This window comes from Leiobunum rupestre, chromosome 11 (assembly GCF_980474605.1).
Source record: "Leiobunum rupestre chromosome 11, qqLeiRupe1.1.hap1, whole genome shotgun sequence".
Classification (NCBI taxonomy): Eukaryota; Metazoa; Arthropoda; class Arachnida; order Opiliones; family Sclerosomatidae; genus Leiobunum; species Leiobunum rupestre.
Window position 1 is genome coordinate 14,626,235 of NC_143394.1, and position 21,726 is coordinate 14,647,960.

Below are 21,726 nucleotides of genomic sequence, written 5' to 3' on the forward strand. Positions count from 1 at the left end.
CTAATTAGCTCCCGTGTAGAATGCATTGACCTCGTATAAGCATTTTAAAATTTTCGCGGTTACGATGTGAGTGCCATCTTTAATTGTGTACGGCTATAAAAATACATTTTTTAACCGGACGTAAGAAGATTCAGTGATTGTTAGTGAATTTCTTTAACTTTTCTTTTAAATATAAGTTTAATTTGGTTAAATATCTCCCATAACTAAATTCGGCTGCCATTTCAACTAACGCTCCTAAGGCATGCGCATAGAGATTTTCGATTACTCTGTTTTCGCCATGAGCCAAGTCTTCGCGCGGAAATATATTCTAAATCATAGTAGCAGTTAAGACCACCAGGTGGCGCATGATATTCCTCGCGGTTCTCTTCATGTAGGGTGTTTTATATCCAACTAAATTGCCTTGATTCTGACTTAGAGGGACATTATTATAAATGTATGATTTTACTTAAGGAAATTTGGGGGAAATAATATTCGACATCTAGTAACAGACTTTAGTAACCATTTTTAAGTCACGTTGTACTACGAATTGTAGTGGTATTCTAGTAGCATCTATCACAGATCAAAGTTGAAATCTACCGTATACTGAGAGATTCAGACGAACTAAAAACGAATAACAGTGAACAATCTTTATTTTCGAGTTTTCACAGATATTATGTTTCGTACAATTATTGTCGTTAATTTTAACTAGATTGACATTTAAATTAAATTTTAATTTTAGTGGCTTAAAAACTTATTGGACTTTAAATCCAATTTAAATTGAAACTTCCAGTAAAGTCTAATATTAGTTTTGATCCATTGGGTATTCCACTTTACCGAAAACCTGCGTTTCAGTCACACGCCTAATTTGAAACTTACAATCCTTCTTGATGTTTCTAGCTACCAAATACGCAAGGAATGGAGTTTAAAATATACATAGGAAATAGCGAAAAAGCCACGAAAATTTCCAGCGATTTCGCGCAAACAAAACATATCTTCTACTACAAAATATGTTAATTTACATTCATAAAGGTATTTAACACGAGCTCGGTTTAACATTTGTTTTATCGATGAATATTATGTAATCAAAAAAGTGTGTACAAAAATTATTACAAGTTTTGGCTCGTGTGAATAGGCCTAAGGACATTAAAATTTCTTTCTAGTTTGAGACAGTTAAGTCATCTTGTTGATTTATTACCCTTAATTAAAAGTTATTGACTATATTATTGTTTTTAATTGTGACCTTCTCAAGTAAAAAGCTTTGCAGACTCCGTAATCTTTAAAACGCATTAAAAGGTTTAATTAGTCGCATAACTTGGAAGACTTTTGGTTTTTCACCGGAATTCTTTCGAATTAAAGCATTGTTAAAATTCTTTCGAAACTTTTCGCTTTTCGAAGTGAATTTCCTAGTTTTAAAACTTTCGCTAAAAACGGAAATGGAAGAGCAGGAAATGAGATTTTGTAACAATATTTGGCTTTTACGCTTGATATATTCCGCGCTTGTTCTTAGGTTTTGTGAAAAGATTTCCATTTTAGTTAATTACCGCGTAAATTATACGCTAAATATAACGATAAAACTGTAATGGTGTATTTTCTGAAAATGTATTTTTAAAATTGGTTTTGTTAATTTATGGAGTAATTAATTAATAGGATTTTGAGTTTATAAAACTCCAAAAAAATCACACTAATTTCATTATTCGGCTTTCCGTTGCTATGCAACGCGTTTTGAAATTTTTAATGTTTAGGCTTAGTTTCTCTTTTAGATATAACAGTCGCGAGCCAGATTTCCCGCACGGTACTGATGAGTTCCAAATAGAACGAAACCGGTCTACCGTTGGAATTTATGGCTATTTTATTTAGTTTTTATGTAGTTTATTACTCAAAGATCTATTTGATCCGAGATTCGCGCCTTTTTGTTTGCTCGAAGACCTATTGGTACGAGTTATTAGTAAGTTTTTTATTATCTTCAAATTTGTTTAGGGTTTAGCTATATTATAAGTTTTAATTACGGACTAATCTACTTTTTCGCGTATTTTATCATCCTTCGCACAGTCCATAGGTGGTTTCTTCTAACTTAACTCATTAATTATATAATGAAGAGAAAACGCTCGATTGGTCTATGTAAATTAATATTGAAAATGAAGAACCGTCACTCGGATTAAATCTCACACTGAAGATCTAGTAAAATTTGTCACGTTCTCCACGAAACTCATCTAGTTCCACCTAAAACCACGTATATAGATGGTTAAAAAGAGCCCAGAAGGTAAGTGAACTTCTATTAGAGCCAAGGCTTAATTTCGATTTAGTTTAGTACGTCACCAGCGACAATCTCCGTTGTAAACCAAGCAGCAGGGACTTTAAATACTGTTTAAGTTTATTTTTTTTACGCTGGTTACCTCGATCACGGCCGTCTCGAGATCTGCATCGCGTTCCTCGATTTGTTTACAAAGTCCTTTTTTACCTATCACACGAACCCAAACCTTAATGTTCGCGTTTCCCTGCTGATGGTTTTGCGCTTATTGCAGCCTACTTCCAGGGGCTAGTAGGCCACACTTTGAAGCTCTCTGGTGCTCTTTTAACTCAGCGTAGGAAAATGGGAAAAAAACAGGCATACTTCTCAACTCACCCCCTAAAACTCCTTAAAATCTTTGCATAACCTTTTGAAACACCCTGTATAGTTTCCTGAAATAATTTGAAATTTACCTCAAATGTTCGATGTATGGCTATTATGGAAATGAAACACTTTATGATTTACGATTTACTTGATAAAACCAATTCTGAAACGTTCAAATTTTAGCTTTCCCCACTAACAAGGAGACGACCCGAGGTGTTACACACCGATTTTTTTCAAACTCGGGGGATTGGTAGATCTTCATGTAACTTTAAAAAATCCTAAAGGGAATTTATTCAATGGGTAACGGTTTTGCCATGGCAACGAAAAATGTTTTTGACAACATAAAATTGAAATTTTTCCTAATTAAGCCATATCGGTTCATTTTCACCCATTTGGTTCAAATTGATCAAAATGTGATCAATTTTGATTTTTTTTCGTCAATTTTTATCATTTTGTTTTTATAATTTTGGTGTTTTAAAATTTTTTAAATTTTTTAAAATCTTTCACAGTGGGGACCCTTGGAATCGGTCCAAATCCCATGTAATTTTCAATGGGAAAATTGCCATTTTAAGTTGTCAAAAACATTTTTCGTTGCCATGGCAAAACCATTGCCCATTGAATAAATTATCTTTAGGATTTTTCAAGTTACATGAAGGTCTACGAATCCCCCGAGTTTGAACAAAATCGGTGTGTAACACCTCGGGTCGTCTCCTTAAGTTTTGGCCAAAATAATAGTTTCAATTTGTCTTCTGATTCGGATAAAATAAACATTATATTAGAATATAAAATGTAATTTACGCAAAGTTTGTTATGGAAATCTTAATTTGCCATCGACCTTTATTTCCCTTTTGAGATACGAGTAGCGTGCTAAATTGCGAAGAGTAACACGTACCATCGAGCCTGACGTCATTGGTGACATTTCAATAATAAAGTTGCTAAGTAACCAAATTTGGCAGGCGATTCGGTACAGGTCTTGATTTAGAGGAATTTTTAAATTAAAACTCACTTTGGAGGGGCTGAGGGTGTGAGCTGTTTCCACGGAGAAATTAAATGACTTCTCTCCTTTGGAAATCCCGTCCGAGCTCCGAACGGATTTAAAGTTTCATCAAAAACGGTTTAGTCTTATTTACTTTCCGATATTTTACTGTAGATTTCGAGAAACGTTACTGGTTTTAAGCCCTGTTAGTTCTATTTAAGCTAACACACTGTAGCCTTATTAATAAAGTCAGTTTCATAAAAAAAAAACATTTTTTATTTATTTTTTTCTGTACTTTGGTTTCTAATTTTTATTTTCGTATAATGACATCAATTTTTTTATTTATTTTTTTCTGTACTTTGGTTTCTAATTTTTATTTTCGTATAATGACAACAATTTTTTTATTTTTTTTTCTGTACTTTGGTTTCTAATTTTTATTTTCGTATAATGACAACAATTTTTTTATTTTTTTTTCTGTACTTTGGTTTCTAATTTTTATTTTCGTATAATGACAACAATTTTTTTATTTATTTTTTCTGTACTTTGGTTTCTAATTTTTATTTTCGTATAATGACCATAAAATTTTTATTTATTTTTTTCTGTACTTTGGTTTCTAATTTTTATTTTCGTATAATGACCATAAAATTTTTATTTTTTTTTCTGTACTTTGGTTTCTAATTTTTATTTTCGTATAATGACAACAATTTTTTTATTTATTTTTTCTGTACTTTGGTTTCTAATTTTTATTTTCGTATAATGACAACAATTTTTTTATTTATTTTTTCTGTACTTTGGTTTCTAATTTTTATTTTCGTATAATGACCATAAAATTTTTATTTATTTTTTCTGTACTTTGGTTTCTAATTTTTATTTTCGTATAATGACCATAAAATTTTTATTTTTTTTTTCTGTACTTTGGTTTCTAATTTTTATTTTCGTATAATGACAACAATTTTTTTATTTATTTTTTCTGTACTTTGGTTTCTAATTTTTATTTTCGTATAATGACAACAATTTTTTTATTTATTTTTTCTGTACTTTGGTTTCTAATTTTTATTTTCGTATAATGACCATAAAATTTTTATTTATTTTTTTCTGTACTTTGGTTTCTAATTTTTATTTTCGTATAATGACAAAAAAATTGTTATCGTAGTTTGCGGGGCGACCTGGATAAAAGCTTTATGAATTTTTCAAAGAAAACTGTTTTAGGTTTATTTTATCTTTCCCTATATATTTCTTATATTGTTGGAGAAGATTGAGCTCTTTAGGTTAGGAAAACAGGTTTTTTCGAAAATACTTTTAAACAAATTTTCTTCCGAAGTTACCTGCTTGATTTATTTGAAACAAAAATATAATTCACTTTGTGATTTTGAAAGTCTGTATTTTTTTTTTTAAATCTTGAATTTTTTCTAATGCTATTCATTTATTTTAATGACGCACTCGGAGTTACCTTTGAATCTTATATTTATTAAGCGACTAATTTGGTTAATTTCAGTTTAACTTAAAAATTAATTTTAATTTGACTTTTTAGCATAACAATTCATATAGTCTTATAGCATAAACGTGCTTTGAGATTTTAACTTTTAGCTTAAAAATGCATAGAGATTTCAACTTTTAGCTTAAAAATGCATAGAGATTTCAACTTTTAGCTTAAAAATGCATAGAGATTTCATATTTTATAGCTTAAAAATGTATAGAAATTTAAGATTTTATAACTTAAAAATGTATAGAAATTTAAGATTTTATAACTTAAAAAATGAATAGAGATTTTTACCTTATGGTTGAAAATTGATTTTGTTTTGAGCTTCTAGTATAAAATGTATTACAAATCGAGATTTTAGCTTAAAATGTATAATGATTCTACTTTTCAGTGGAAAATTGAAAAGATTTAACATTTTTGTAAAATTTTATTTTAGAATTGACCTTTTAGTCAAATACTATTTTAGATTTGAATTTTTAGTAAAATATTACTTGAGATTTGACTTTTCAGTAAAATGTTAAATTAGAGATTTGACCTTTTAGTAAAATATTATTTTAGATTTGACCTTTTAGTAAAACATGTTAAATTTGAGTTTTTAGAAAAATATTATTTTAGATTTGATCTTTAAGTAAAACATGTTAAATTTGAGTTTTAAGTAAAATATTATTTTAGATTGGATCTTTAAATAAAACATGTTAAATTTGAGTTTTTAGTAAAATATTATTTTAGATTTGATCTTTAAGTAAAACATGTTAAATTTAAGTTTTTAGTAAAATATTTTTTAAATTTGACCTTTTATTAAAATATTTCTTTAGATTTAACCTTTTATTAAATATTATTTTAGATTTGAACTTTTAATAAAGTATTATTTTAGATTTGATATTTTAGTAAAATATTATTTATATATTTTTAATTCATTTATTACAAATTTAGATTAAATATACCTGAAATTTTGTTAAGTTGCTTTATGACTTGAAACGTTAGCTTAATTTGTGACCTCAGTATTGAACTCTACTTTTAACCACGGGCAATATTATTTTCGATATAGCACTACCATCAACGTAGTCCTTTTCATCTAAGAGTCAATTAACATTTAATGGGTCTAAACTAACAAATCGGAAGAAGATGGGCTTAAACGGGACAACCTGTAGCGAAGTTTTATACATTTATGACAGGCTCAATGTGGTCCGGCGCTGTATCAACAGAGGAACGGTTTTGCACTTAAGAGCGTACGTCAAAGTTTAACCAGAAAAGTCTGTTTGATCGAACTATCTGTTCTAATTCTGTTTCGCCAACCGGGTCCCTTTTCCACAAACCTGAGGAAAAATGCGTTACTAGGAACGATTTTCAGCCTCTGCCTTGTTCTAGCTCCACCGAGAAAGCATTATCGTTAATCCCGAATCGATTTAGGTCAACTTTGCTGGCCTACCCAACAAAGAGCAAACGCAAACAGTACATTTCTTACACTTCTTTAACATTAGCTTTACCAAGTGACGCTTGCGAAGGAGTTATTCGAAGTTATGATCGAGAGAACTATAGATAAATTCGTAGTTGCTTGTAGTAGAAAAATCACTGAAAATTTGCATTTATATTTTTAGGTTTCGAAAATCGTTTAAATATAAAATTGTACAAAATGTATTTTAGTCGGAATTTTTCTTCACAATTCTGTTTAAAATAAAGTAAAATTAAGTATTAATTAATAATATCCATTATATACAATAGAACCATTTATCATAAGTATATAATAACTATCTTAAGGAACCAGTTAATTCAGAATAGGTTAAGTTAGAAGAAACCACCTATGGACAGTGCGAAGGATGATAAAATACGCGAAAAAGTAGATTAGTCCATAATTAAAAGGGATAATATAGCTAAACCCTAAACAAATTTGAAGAAATTAAAAAACTTACTAATAACTCGGACCAATAGGTCTTCGAGCAAACAAAATTACGCGAATCTTGGATCAAATAGATCTTCGAGTAATAAACTACAAAAAAACTAAATAAAATAGCCATAAATTCCAACGTAGACCGGTTTCGTTCTATTTGGAACTCATCAGTACCGTGCGGGAAATCTGGCGGGCGACTGTTATATCTAAAAGAGAAACTAAGCCTAAACATTAAAAATTTCAAAACTCGTTGCATAGCAACGGGAAAGCCGAACGAGTTTTGACGAGCGTCACGAGCCTTTACGCTGAAGACAATTTCCGAATTTTCCCCTTCCGACGGCAGCAGGCGCTAAAGCGTCTAGCCAATGAAAAACGTACACAAGAAAATCCACGTTTTTTGACGGGTTGCGTTCTCCTTGTGTGGGGTGTTGTGTTAGTTGCTCCTAGCTAGCATAAACTCTATTTATGTCTTATTCAACTTGTTAAAAAGTTCCACGCGCGTCTTGATATTTTAGCGTAAACGGGCTCGGGTGATTTCGTGCGTGCTCCCTGACCAAAAAATGAACGTGCCTTTTGCGCTAAAATATTAAAGAGCGCGTGAAACATTTAAACAAGTTGAACAAGACACGAATTAAAATTCGACGAGTCGCCCTTTTTATAAAGATCTAACCATAAAACCTGAACTGAACTCCTACGTATCTCGTGACGAAAGCGATACATTTAAACAAGTTCAGCAAGCGTAATGCCTTTATAGAAAGGCTTATTCCCTCGAATCGCTTTGGAAACACCTCAGGCCTGTAATAATATGAGTAGGAAATAGTTTATTTACTAGTCTTTTTTCTCTAAAGATGGCGTTACGTAGAGGAAATACAGTACCCCGCCATAGCATTCAAGCAGCCTAGCACTTTAAGTTAACAAGTTACTATAAAAGTTCAGACATTTCATTTATAAGATTTCATGATAAGATAATGTAAGTCCAGCACGAAAACAATGCTTCGTGTTTTTATTAGAATGGGTATATTTTTACAACTGAAAATAGGAAACTGCAACTAGGGTACAATAGGATGTCTAACAATGAAGGCCGCTTTCGCCAGAGGAAGTTTTTCCCGTATTTTTGATATTCTCATAAATATTAATAAGAAAGAAGGAGCTTCTCTCAATCTATTCTAATCTTAGAAAGGACCAACTTAAAAAAAAAACTTGGGGCTCCTTTCTTCGACTTAGTTTCCTTTTTCGCTATACGCGTCTTCTTTCGTGCCTTCGTGGGTCCGGATTTATCACGATATAATTTTTCCCCCTTATTTCCGTCGTCTTTCTAAATCTCGAAATCAAATTTATGGATGACTTAATAAGCTTTCTAAATTCCTATATAGGATACCGCGTTGTTAATCTGGGTACGAAGGGCAGGAGCACTTTCAAATTTTCGATTTAGAATTGAATTCCCTCGAAATCTAATCTACGGCGTAATATAATACCCGCAGGTAGATGTACGCCTTTTATCGCGGACCTTTCGATGTGTTAATAACTTATTGATCTATGTACAGCAATCCATCGTTGCAGGTTGAATTGTCAAATTGGGGCTTATATTGTTTTACATGCATACGAAATGGTTCGGTGTTTGGAAATGTAATGTTCTGGACTATACTAATCCGAAGATTGAGTATTTAGATTCGAAACCTATTTAACAAGGTTCGTTAAACAAGTTGAGTTTTCGTTCACACTATTCACGACATATATATTTATTTTCATATATTTAAAGCTAATTCTTGGTCATAAAACCGGCCGTTCTTAAAACTAGGTCAACAAAAGACTTATTTAAGGCCGCTCTAGGAAAAAAAGGTAAGGGGAACGTGTCTGGTTCCCAGTCTGTAAACAATTATGCAATGTCCAAATTACCTGTCCTTTCAAACGTTAAATATTAATGTTGGCTCGTGTGAATAGCCGTTTAATTCTTCTAGTCCACAAGAGTCAAAAATTATCTCAAACTGTTAAAAATATATTTTTTAATGGATAATTTAATTGATTTAATTTTAAATTGATTTAATTTCACTGTTACATTATTATTTTATTTTCCTCTGAAAATCTTTACCAAGACATCATTAATCCATTTAAACAAATCAGCAATTTACGCCTTTTTATAAAATAAGATACGTTTGTTGATCTTGTTTATATGTAGCTCATTCTTCACGAAAAACGTAGAAGTTAAGTTCAGTTAAAGCTTAAAAACAGGATGCCTCGTCACATTTACTCTTATTTCCAGGGCTTTTCGGTGTAACGCGTCATCGATACGTCACCGGTGACGCAGCAGCAACATCAAAACCATATAAGGCCAATGTTACTTTATAGAAAGGCCTATTAAACCACAATTTGGATTTCTTACAGGCTATTGGTGAAATGTGTTGTCTGATAAAAACAATTGCCTGTTTTTTTCGTGGCCATGGTAACGAGTGAAGATGAGTAACATGATTAATTGCATCGCAGGATCGTGAAATAATATCATGGCGACCGTTTGAAGGCGAGGCTTAGTTACATCAAATCCCTACGACGCTACGAGCAACGAAAGTGAGCTAAGCTGGACCCTTTGTACGAAGTGCTATGGACGTTTGATTCTACCCACCACAAACAACCCTGAAAGACACTTAATATCCCTAAAACGGACAAAACTATCCTCAAGTGTAAACAGGCTGTCAATACTTTTTTTTCCGGTTTCCACCAAAGAATTGGAAAGTATTGAAATCTCATTTCTCAATCTCGAGATATAACGTATAAAACCACATCGGAAAAACTCCTCTCACCCAAACCAAATTAACTTTTCCCCTTTGATAAACTACGGCCGACTTTGACCCTAAACCGTGTTTACGGAGCAGAATATCTTTAACGCTATATTGGCCTCATTTTAGGAGCTCTGGCCAAATCAAGAATCTCCCGCGCCGGATTTTTTTTACGCGAGTAAGGTCTCCGCGCTTTTATATTCCTAGTCGTCCAAAGATCGCTTCCGGATTTATGCCTTCGGGAGTCCGGCCGTACCCAAAGCGACCTTTTCCCCGGTATTTTCCTCGCGGTATATGTACGCACCTAGGCGAGGGTAAAACTTCCGAGGCGCCATCGACGAAATCACCCGTGAAAATGGAAACTGATGCTAGCGCCCCCTATCAACCCCTCGAGTGAAGCACTCGCCAGGGCGCGCTGCTTTCCCTTCTCTTGACGAATCTAAGCGCGGGTCCTATCGCGCCCTTTTACGTGTTACGTAGCTGACGTAAGTGCGTTGGGGCGGAATAGGATAAGGCGTTCGTCCCCCCCCCCCTTTAGTCGAAATTTTGTTGCGTTTACCGGATTTGGGAGAAGAGATAAAAGGGGTTAAAAATGAAACATGGAGACACCTTCTAGGGGCGCGCGACTGTCACAATGAAACTTCTATGAATAGGACCGAAATATTTTGGGGAATATGGAAATTAGCGGAATAGGAAAAGTTTGCTGTCAACGTGTTCCGTGTATATACACAGTACTGTCGGTTTTGAAGTTAACGTAACAAAGACAAGCTTATTTGTTGAATTTCTGTTATAATTTATCAAATATTTGGGTCCGGTTATCTACATATTCACCTGGAAAGCGATTAGTGTTTTACTTCCTACAACGCTAGCGTTAATTTTGGCTCCTCCTCATTGTAACTTCATAACATAACTTTATAATTGTTTTTCACATAAGTGTGTCAGTTCTATACAGGGTGTTTCAAAGGTTATGCAAAAATTTTAAGGAGTTGTAGGGAGTCAGTTGAGAAGTATGCCTGTTTTTTTTTTCATTTTCCTACGATGAGTTAAAAGAGCGCCAGAGAGCTTCAAAGTGTGGCCTACTAGCCCCTGAAAGTAGGCTGCAACTAGCGCAAAACCAAGCGCGAACATTAAGGTTTGGGTTCGTGTGATAGGTAAAAAACGACTTTGTAAACAAAACGAGCTAGCCAGCGTAAAAAGGAAACTTAAACAGTATTTAAAGTCCCTGCTGCTTGTATTTGTGCGTGTTGCAGCCTACTTCCAGGGGCTAGAAGGCCACACTTTGAAGCTCTCTGGCGCTCTTTTAACTCACCGTAAAAAATGAGGGAAAAAAACAGGCATACTTCTCAACTCACCCCTTACAACTCCTTAAAAATTTTGAATAACCTTTTGAAACACATTTTTCCGGAGACATTTCTAGTGCGCGAAAAATAGATCATTTACCTTCATCGATTTTTCAAAAGGCTGATTTAAGCCAAAATTTCCTATTTCACAATATAAAAGCTCCCTCTATTAAATTTCCGTTAACTTCTCGGAAATACCTTTCGAAACTTAAGGGAATTTCCGGGTAGAAACTATTTTTGGAATCTTTCAAAAGTTCAAAAGTGAAAGTGCAGTGGGACTCGCGAAATTACCAACCCCAAGTGTATCCCCAATATAAAAAGGCTCTAAGAAATACCGAAAACGTGAACCACAAAGGATTTTTTTCTATCCTGGAAAAAAATGTAGTAGCTTCCCCTTCTTTCCCAATTTTGTTCCATATAGTCATTGATTCTGGGAAAAACTGGACCCCGGTGTGGCGAAACTCTCGACGCTCTACTCTATAGACTATAGCGCGTAATAAAAGCGGCACGACGTTTCTAGAAATATTCGACATTGGAACGTGATATCACTAGTTAATCGGCCCTTTTTATATGACGTCTCGAGGAAGAATTACATTTTGCTTACATTCAGCCGAAAGCTGGGACGTCATATTGATGACTTCTACTTCCGCTAGCAGACGAACGTCATTCAATCAAATTCCGGAACAAACTGTCGCCTTCAACGATATATTTCCACTCTTATATTCATTTTTTGGCCCACAATTTCAATGAAATAACGCCAGAGGCAAAACCTGGCTTGCCATTTTAATGTTTATTGTAGCGCAAGTTCCGTATATCAGAAGAAAAATAGATATTGCTTTCAAAGGACATCGCACTTCTTCTTATTTATCGATACAGTCACATAGTCAGTGATAGTTACGGTCACACGACAGTTAAAACTCAATATTTAACTATTTATTTACTGTGTTCGTTCATCTTGCGATCAGAACGAAACCAAATCCAACGCTCTGTTTTGGGTAGCACCCCGAATCTTGGCAAGAAACTCTATTGACAGTAAGTCCGGACTAGCGACGCGGAAACGTAGAGCGCTAACCGATGGCCCGTGACTTCTTTTAACAAATAGACTCTACTAAGTTTTGTCCACTTTTGTCCGCTGATACTGGACAAACTATAAGAGCTAGGGAAAAATGGCAACGGACAATTTTGCTCCTTTGATCAAGCTTAACAACATGTTTCAATTTGAAAAAAATCTGTCGAAAGCCAAATCCCATAGAAGAAGTGCGATGTCCTTTAGATTTATGTTTATTGCCAAAAATTCATACGTGGCACCGGGATCGGAATGTTTATCCTATCACATCTACTATGTATATCCCGAAGGGAACGATAAATTGCTCTCACTGATCCTCTGGGCTTGTAACAGGTGACCTCATTCGAATGACCTTGAAATCTTATGACCTTTAGAGTAGGGTCGTATTTATTGTAACGTTATCATCGGTATGACCTCTGGGAATTGGCCTGTAGGGGTCTAAAAATAAGCTCGTTTTCCCGTCCTCTTAAAGGATGTAGGATAAACGTTTTTGAAATGTATAGGCCTACATTTCCAACTGAAAATATGCCTATCAGTTTACCGAAGGTAGATAAAATTCAATGGAATTTATTTTCGAACCTTCGTAAAATGTATTAAGGGGGAAGAATACGGTAAAAGCCTCTTTTTCGTTCAAGCTGAACGTTTCTGTTTTAACAATTACATAATTGAAGTAAATTTTTCTTATTAGACTGAACCTTCCTCTAGTGCTTCAAATAATTTTGATAATTCTAATATTAATAGTTAACGAGGTATAAGGTCCTAACTAAAGGGTAGTTTGGGCACTTGCCCAGCTTGTTTAGCTCCGGGGGTCGGAATTAAAATGTAATAACTTAATTACTTTTAAATTTAAAATTGTCAAAATTATTTTAGTCACTAAACAAGAGGCTGTTCTACACTTAAATATTAATTTTATAAGTTAAAATACAAAATTAAAAGAGTTCCGCTTGAAATAGCGTTAAAGTAGACAATGGCCACTGAAGTCTTCCCCCTTAAAATATATTTTGTGTTTTTAATTATTCCAATAATTGCTAAAATGATTCAAGAAATGTATCTTTTTTATCTAACCCACTTTTCAATATCTTTTCCTTGGAAAATCCCAACTCCTTAATGCTACCCTTCAATCTGATTTATGATGAATCATATTTTTTATTAATATGTCAAACTCGTGACGTATACTCTGTCAAATAGTTCGCTATCCAGAACCTTCCAGCAGATCGAAATAGTAAGTATACTGGGTAATCTGGGTAATCATTCCTAGTAGCTGTATATGGATTCCTGTTTGCTTTGGGAAAAATATACTAGTTATTAAAGTCTTAAAGTGATTGATATTAAAATTAGGTATGTCAATCAATATACTAAATTTATGTAAATGTATATATTTTCTACGAGCGTTAATTAACGTACTTTATGTTTAATAATAATGATTTTTTTCTGTAAGCAAACAGGAATTCATATACAGCTACTAGGATGGATTTCCCAACAGATTTGCGTGTTATAAGCTTTTACCCTGAATATTTCAAATCACAGATGGTAATTAATCTAGTTACTTTTAAATTTTAACTCAAGGCGGTTAGCCTTTACTATGTTAAGTTAATAGGAACCACGGCTATGGACTGCATTGCAAAAAGTGATAAAATACGCGAATAGGTAGAATAATCCATTATGAAAAGGGATAAAAAAGCTAAACCCTAAACCAATTTAAAGAAATTAAAATACTTTTAAATAACTCCTACCAAAAGGTCTTCGAGCAAACATAAAAACGCGAATCTCGGACAAAATAAATTTTCGAGTTAAGAAACTAAATAAAACTAACTAAAATAACTAAAATAGCCAGAAATCCCAACGATAGAATTCGCTGGAATTTCTGGCTATTTTAGTTAGTTTTATTTATTTTTTAGTCGAAGATCTATTTGCTCCAAGATTCGCGTCTTTATATTTGCTCGAAGAACTTTTGCTAGGAGTTATTTATAAGTATTTTAATTTCTTGAAAATTTGCTTCGGGTTTAGCTTGTTTATCCCTTTTGTTGAAAAAGTTATTTTGGACCTTCTCCCTTAGAGCTATAATAAATATTTAAACTCCTAGCATGTTTTCATTTTTACCTAAAGGGGTAGAAAATAATTTAGGGCCATAACTTCAAAAGAGGTCAGTTTTCAACAATTTTTTCCTGGCTAGGAATTATTTACCGATTTTCTTTATGAAAAAGATGAAAAGTCGAAATTCTTCTCGATTTTTAAAGGGACAATCACGCGTACATTTCTTATCAGACTTGTTACTTTTACTGAGCTACGGTAGTAATTATTTTGCGATCTTCGATATAGATATTTCATCCGATTCTGTCGAATATCTCATCAATATCGCCATTGAGGACGAAAATAGTTCATCGTACAAATTGATTCCGCAACAAAAAAAAGTCCAAATAACTGTGTTTTTGAAATCAAGCGAGCGTGCTGGTCATCGTAGCACGAAAAGCTTACAATGTTCGCTAGATTTGAGAAAAATGAAATAGAAATGAAAAATGGTTGTTATCTTCGGGCTCGAACATCTGTTTCTGTTACTTTGTCTCTTTATGAAACATTTCATCGCTCATTGCGGAAAGCCAAAACACATCTAGACAAACATCCAAGGTCTACAAGATAAATTCTCTACGCCCTTTTATTTATCTACCAGATGGCGGTTTTTGCCGTTGCCTATCTCTATATATTAAACGTTCCTTTTTTGGTCTATTTGTTGCGTTACACAATGTGTTGCTGACAATACAAATGAACCACGATCTTTCTCATCACGTAAAAGAACAATTCCTATTTTTCCATTGTTGGAGATTTAAAAAGTTTCCAGCCAGCTACGCGATGTTATCATAATATTTTAGTTTCTAATTACTACAAACGTAAAAAGTTGTTTTTAAATTTATTTTATCCATTTTTGTTATGTTAATTATCAGAATTTCTTTATTAGTGAAAAATCCATTGCTTGAATTTAAGTGAACAGCATTTAGTTTAAGGTAAATTAGCTGCTAAACTGACAAATCCACGTAAATGAATACTTATACTCTAAGTTTAACGTATTATAAACTTTTGGTAATACCCTTGGTTGTTACGATTTTTATCAAACTCGTTACTTAGGTTTTGGATAGCTCGTTTAGTCTTTAATATCCGACTTAAACGGAAACTAGCTTATTTGCTGCAATTTTATTGGAAAATTGAAATTTACGATCCCCGCTCCGTAAGATTTATAACCTTGAATTTCATTTACGTTAAACCCTTAGTTTCCAGACTGAAACATTCTCAGGAATATTAAGTACTAAATTAAGCTTTCGATAGTAAATAAATACTTGCACCACCCAAAAGAAAATGTATGTTTAATAGTGGGTTTGTAAGAATATAATTTTCAAAAAATCACCCTATGTAGTGCTATCTACAAATCCTTAAATCATTATGAAAATACGGTTGATTAAATAATAAAAGTGGTTTAAATAACGCAAAATGTGAGTTACGTAAAACATTTGTAGCAACAGAAATGTAAAATAAAGATAAGATAGAGCCAAAAGTAAATAGGTATGCAATGTTCAGGCGCGTAAGTTTATATTTACATTTAACATAAGTGTGATATCCCGAGGTGTTTCTCCCCGATTTTTTCGAACTCGGGGGCTGAGTAGACCTTCATGTACCTTGAAAGCTCCTTAAGGGAAAATTTCCATGAGAATTTGTTTTGCCATGGCAACCTGAAATGTTTTTCACTCAAATTTAAACTTTATCTACATAAAATAGCATGGGAAAATCACGGTTTGTATGAAATTGATTTAACCAAATTTTATCGGTTTCATCCAATTGTTTATAATTTTCTGCAAGGGGGGGGGGGGGGGCGGATCTCTTACAATCCGTGATTTTGCCATGCTATTTTACGTAGAAAATGTTTAAATTTGAGTGGTGAAAAACATTTTTGGTTGGCATGGCAAAACGAATGGCTATTGAATATTTTCCCTTTAGGAGTTTTCAAGGTACATGATGGTATACTCAAAAAAATTGGGGAGAAAAACCTCGGGATGTCTCCTTGTAAGTTATAAGGCCCCGTGGCGGCTCCGGCCACAAGCAGAGCTAGGCTGCTGTCTACTCGAGTTATAGAAGGGCCAACGAAAACAAAGCAGCAACCAAATTTTCTAATAAAGAGCCTCCAAATTAAAAATTAAGGACCAAGAGCAAAACCAAACACCGAAAAAATTAGATTTTGAACAAAGCTTTTAGATTCAAAAGTACTCTTTTCTATCATTTCCCGTGGCTTCTGCTGATACCAGAGCTTTCGGCACCACTTCAGCGGGCTTGTTTCGATTTTGAGTGAAGTAGAGTCCACGATGTAGCAATAAGCGGTTTGGAGCCAAGGACAGCTTTACTCGCTTTCGTGTTTGTAATTGCAACCATTATCTGTAGTATAATTACTATATTATTTCCATTAGTGCATTTTGTAAACACCGCAAAACAATCCTAGCACCACCAATGGACCCGGGCGTCCGTAAAACAATAAATAAGATAGTCATTGTTTCTGGATATGAAGTTTTTTTTGTCTCGCCAGAGGCGGTGATCTCTTTGAGTATGACGTCAATTCTACGTCACTCCACAAAGTAATCTTTCGACTAACGGACAACATAATGAAAGTCTTACGGCAGAATCTTCTAGGACCCGTGATTAAGTAAATTATTTTAAGCGACTGGTCAAAGGCCCTTTAGATTTAGTTAATTAAACATGTCAATTGCAAAAGCGCCACCTAGGGTTCAACGGAATTAGGCTGCTGGACATTAGCCTGTTCATGCTCGCAAATTCTGTCACAGGGGGATATCCCTCAGTTTTCCGTCTCCTGGTATTGTAATTGAAATATCTCAATGCTCGAACTCTAATGCAATTCCATATCCCGAGGTTAATTAACCGGATTCTAGGGAAGTTCATCGTCCAATTTTGACACAGTCTAGGATACCATTGCAACTGTATATAAAATCTTTGTGATTCAGTGTCTTATTGAACTTACAATGAATTAACCTTTTTGAAGCTCCCCAAATGCACCTATAACAGTTGTTAACGTCAAATGTTAATTATGGTTTTTATCTGTCTTATCTTTGGTACAGAACGTTTCTGTTTTAACAATTACATAATTTAATTAAATTTTTCTTATTAGGCTGAACCTTCCTCTAGTGCTTCAAATAATTTTGATAATTCTAATATTAATAGTTAACGACGTATAAGGTCCTAACTAAAGGGTAGTTTGGGCACTAGCCCAGCTTGTTTAGCTCCGGGGGTCGGAATTAAAACGTAATAACTTAATTACTTAAAAATTTCAAATTGTCAAAATTATGTTAGTCACTAAACAAGAGGCTGTTCTACACTTAAATATTAATTTTCTAAGTTAAAATGCTGTGCTACCATCTTGGTTGCTTATTTTTTTGCGTCTTGTTACAGGAAGAAAATTATCATTTTAAATAGCAAACCAGAAGTTATATTTTAGGCCTAAGTCATCGAGCAGCTGTTAAAGCCTTTAATTTAGGTAACCGGGCTATATTGCGTAGGATGGTGGTGGAAAGTACTTCATGCCACGTGAGCCGACAGCTTACTACACTTACTATTATCGTTAACCTCAACAAGTATGGGTGGAAAGAGGAAGTGCTTGGTTTCGGGTTTTCACCCAGTGCCACAAGCGGAGATCGAACTCGGCTCCTCTGACTGTTAAGCGAAAGTGTTAACAGCTCCTCCACCCTACGGCCCCACCCTAGCTATTCATATACATTAAATGATATATCGTGGTTTCAAGGTATATTGCGGTTTGCTTAAAAATCTAACCGATAATTGGGTAAGGTTGCGCACTAATATTTCCTTATTTAAAATCTGGCCAAAGGTTCGACATTCATATTTGAAAAGGAGAAAATACTCTATCAAAAGCGTGTAGTATTGCTGTAGGGTCATGAGAGGAATTTTTGTAAATCAGCACCTACAATCACCACTAGGGTGTTTTTTCCGGAAATTGTTCCGTATTTTTCAGAAATTTTTTATAAAAAGTTTTCATTCCTTGACTAGCTTTAAACTGATTAATGCTTTGTAGTATGTTTACTGTTATTAGACATTTTATATCGATAAAAAGTTAGAATATTAAAAACCCTTAAAAAGTAATTTATGTTTAAATTTTTTATTTTTCCGATTTTCGGAAATTTTTCCGGGAAATTTTTCCGAATTTAATTTTTCCCGAAAATTTTCTGGATATTTTTCCGCATTTTATTTTTCCGGAAAATTAACAGCTCTAAAGGGTGACGGAACAATAGCGCCCACATTTCGGTCCACAACCGAGCCAATATTGAATAATTGACCAATGGGCGTTGGCGTAAGTCTACTCTGTTCTCCGAAGGATTGTTATTATTTTTAATCACTTTTGGTGAAATAATCGGAAGCTTCCTTACGTCCACTTTGTCGATACTCGCCTGGTCCAATAAATTTCAGGGAGTGTTCCGTCCGGTAGAGGGGGCTAGGGGCCTAGGGCTCATATCGAATTTTGATGGGACGTCCCAAATTGCTTTTCCGATCGCTTCCGTGTCAGATATGAAGCCGAATCAAATGGGCGGAACTAATCTTTGTTCAAATTTTATTTTGGCCTCGCCCTTAATAGAGGTCTAAAAATTAATTGGTCCTGATTTGGGACCAATTATTGTTCTAGTTTGGCTTTTAGTCAAACAAGTTATTTATTTTCTTCTTACACTAGAAATATCAGTGCCATGAAATTCATATTCTAAGTGTTAGGTTAATTTAGTTCGATTTCGTAGTAGATGTACGATCCTGATTTCAGAAAAATTCTCAATAGTCATTGCACAGAAGACGAAATTTTTAAAATCCTTTACCTCTATTCTATGCTATTAAAAATAAATGTAAAAACATAATTGCTTTATGTTGGATTTATGTAAACCTTTTTCGCGTTAGATATGTTTGAGACCCCCAGTCGCAAACTACTTCAGACGCCCCTGTTTCAATTTGGTATCTATAGACCTTTTTTAAATTGACCTTAATAAAACTAGAAATTTCCAAATAGGTCCTCTATCAAAACTAGAATCGGCTAAAAATGGACATTTTTCAAAACCAAAAAGCAGAAACAATTTAAAATTAATATCAGTCAAAACAAAATGCAATTAATCAAAATCTAAAAGGGTCAAAAACCAGCCTAAATTAAATAATAATTTATCAAAATGACCTTTAATCAACACTTGAAAACGATCATAATCACGCTGAATCAAATTAGAAACGGTAAAATTTGCATTTAATGAAATTTTTAAACAGTCATAAACCGCCCTGAATACAATAAGTAAGGTCGAAATGGGCTTTATTTAAACCCTGAAATGATCATAAACCAGCCTGAATCTAATTAATAAGGTCAAAATAGCTTTTAATCAAAACATGACACGATCATAATCCCTCTGGATCAAATAAAAAACTGTCAAATTAGCATTTAATCAAAACTAGAAACTGTCAAATTTGAATTTAATGAAATTTTTAAACTGTTAAGTCTTCATGTAATCAAAATATAATTTGGCTCAATAGACGCTTGAAGAAATCATCCTCCCAAGAAGTCATCAAGAAGTAATATTTCCGAGACCCAGGACCTGTTTATTTAGTGCTTGTTAAAATAATGGACATTTTTCACCTTTACGGCAGCAACAAGCGTTCCACATGGCATTCCCTTTTAAACAGGTAGCTTTTTTTGACATATTAAGGTTTCGAAAAAACACTACGTTCTGTTTACAGGTAAAAAGTTTCCACTATTTCAACAAGCACTATATAAACAATACCTTGCGGGTCGTGGCTCTCGGAAATATTACTTCTTGGCGATTTCCTGGGAGGAGGATTTATTTAAGCGCCTATTTGCATTTAATCCAAACTTGGAAGAGTTATAAGCCTCCTTAAATAATAAAAATGCATTTAGTCAAAACTCGAAACCGTCAAAATGACCTTTCATCAAAACTTAAAACAGTCATACATCCACTTAATCAAATAAAAAACGGTCCAAATGAGCGTCATAAAAACTGGATATTTCCCGAAAAGCTCGTTACTCACGTTCATCAAAAACGTCGATTTTATTTAGAACGTAACTGAAGACTAAAATCAGCTATCCAAAACTGGCCTTGCAGAAAAGTAACTCCTCGAAGAGAACATGAGATATTCTTTAGAATGCGGTCTAGATATATTGTCGAGATAAATTCTTCATATAAAAGCTTAAAACTGTTGAGCAAGCGGTTTTATTTAAAAAAAAATCAATCTCTTTTTGGTCTTTTCCGAAATATATCGCTCCGACTATCTAGATTCAAGGATCAGATAAGAATGGAGGATTTCGGGGGAGGGGAAAGCAACGAGCTTGAAGTGAGCTTTATGGGAGTTCCCTCTTTTTCATTCGGAGCTAATCGAAGCGATACAATGCAATTGGACACCGGGGTCAACCGACTGTCGGTGGTCATTACCGATATCAATGGATTACGATTCGCTAAATCGCCTCTGAGCTTTGACACATTTTCAGTTCTTAGAACTTAATCAATATTTTTCAGCCTTTTCTGAATTATTCATTTTATTCCCATAAAACATATATTTATCTATTGGAAAGTAATAAAATGTAAATAAGTTAAAACCGAAAAAGACATACTTTCTTTAAATAGCGTACTTCATTCGAACATTAACTGTTTTACGTATCTTGTTGGGTTTCCCAAATTATTCGCTTTAAAATTAGATGGTTTCTAACAAGTATCAGAACGTGCCTTAGCATTAAATAACGAAATAAACTACGCCGTAGAAATTTAAATGGCTTTTACCAGAAGTGTCAAAGGCATGGATTTTTAAAATTTGTAAAAAATAGAATAAAAAAAATCACTTAACAGCTCTTTTGAATTTATATATTTAGTCAAAAAGAATCAGCATATTTTACTTTAAGGTTTTTTATTAGATTTTTCCATCAAATTTCTGCCTATGAGATTAACTTTCCCCCCCCCCCAAAATAAAATTTATATTATCGACATAAAAGGAAATTTAATCCGTTTTCATTTACCCAAATATTCAAAAATTAAAATAAAGTTAAACTTACGTTGAATTTTTTCGAGGGTCGAGTTACACGTTGTAATAGGAAATCCTGAAATATTTTTCGTCTGGATATTCGAGACTTTTTCGTCCCTGTCAGTAACGAAGCGAGCGATCAGTGGAAGTTGTATGTTGAGTGTCCCCAGTGAGCTCCGTTATCCGAGCCTGTCACGCTTGCCTGACGTGCCTTCCCCCCCGCCTGGCGACCCCTCTTCTTTGGGACTAAAATTTCATCCTCTCCGAGCTCTCATCTTGAGCCTCTGGTTGTTGCTTTGGTAATGCGTCGACCATCGGATGCCGTATTTCGGACCTTACGTTTTAGAGCCTCTCTCCGACTCTCGTTCTCTTTCTCGGCTTCGGCTCCTCAGCGCCCCCTAGCAGACTAAATTTGTCTCCCGCTTCATTTCACTCTCTCGATAAAAGATGGCGCTAGAAAACGGAATGAATCGCCAAATCAGCAGTCGTGTAAACATCCTTAAATTTGTATTTTCTTTAGGCCTAATGAGTTTCGATGGCACGTTTAGTATTAGCAGA

General features: G+C 34.0%; 1 protein-coding gene across 1 annotated transcript in view; it reads right to left on the bottom strand.

Annotated features, from left to right (window-relative positions):
- Positions 1 to 21,486, bottom strand: part of LOC149921406 (cardioacceleratory peptide receptor-like) — a 44,128-nt gene extending 22,642 nt beyond the window's left edge. The window contains exon 1 of the mRNA XM_090162516.1: positions 21,200 to 21,486. The gene's annotated coding sequence lies outside the window, so the exon portion shown is untranslated. The remainder of the gene's footprint in view (positions 1 to 21,199) is intronic.
- Positions 21,487 to 21,726: the final 240 nt, after the last annotated feature.